The following is a 757-nucleotide window of genomic DNA, read 5'->3' on the forward strand; positions in this document are numbered from 1 at the left end:
ATTGTGTTAACTGTACAAATTGATTGTAAAACATGTGTGTTTGAACAATATGAAATCAGTGCACCTTGAAAAAGAACAGAATAACAGCGATTTTTTGGAAGGAGGGAAGACAACCATAAGGTCTGACTGCCTGCGGGGTTGGGCAAAATGAGCCACATTTTTCTTCTTGCAGAGAGCCTATCACCAGACGTGCAAGTAGAAGAGATATCGCTAAATTCTTTTCCCAGCAAGGAATATTAATATTAAGACCCTGGGGAAGGAATGCATTCCTGGGGGAAGGTCTATAAATAAAATGACCACTCTGGGAATGTCTGTCTTACGTAGTTGAGATAAGCACTGAGATATGCCCTGGTCTCCTGCAGTACCCTCAGGCTTACTAGGGTGGGGGAAAAACTCTGCCTTGGTAAATTTGTGGTCAGACTGGTTCTCTGCTCTCAAACCCTGTTTTCTGTTGTTTAAGATGTTTATCAAGACAATACGTGCACCGCTGAACATAGACTCTTATCAGTAGTTCTGCTTTTGCCCTTTGCCCTGTGATCTTTGTTAGACCCTTGTCAGTGGTTCTGCTTTTGCCCTTTGCCTTGCGATCTTTGTTAGACCCTTATTAGTAGTTCTGCTTTTTGCCCTTTGAAGCATGTGATCTTTGTACCTACTCCCTGTTCTTACCCCCCTTCCCCTTTTGAAACCCTTAATAAAAACTTGCTGATCTGAGACTCAGGCAGGCATCACAGTCCTACTGATACGTGATGTCACCCCC

At 43.3% G+C, this 757-nt stretch overlaps 1 protein-coding gene across 1 annotated transcript in view; it reads right to left on the reverse strand.

Moving 5' to 3' along the window:
* Nucleotides 1–757, reverse strand: part of LOC105551236 (ubiquitin carboxyl-terminal hydrolase 64E-like) — a 37916-nt gene that overhangs the window by 24106 nt on the left and 13053 nt on the right.

This window comes from Mandrillus leucophaeus, unplaced genomic scaffold, assembly GCF_000951045.1.
Source record: "Mandrillus leucophaeus isolate KB7577 unplaced genomic scaffold, Mleu.le_1.0 Scaffold510, whole genome shotgun sequence".
Classification (NCBI taxonomy): domain Eukaryota; kingdom Metazoa; phylum Chordata; class Mammalia; order Primates; family Cercopithecidae; genus Mandrillus; species Mandrillus leucophaeus.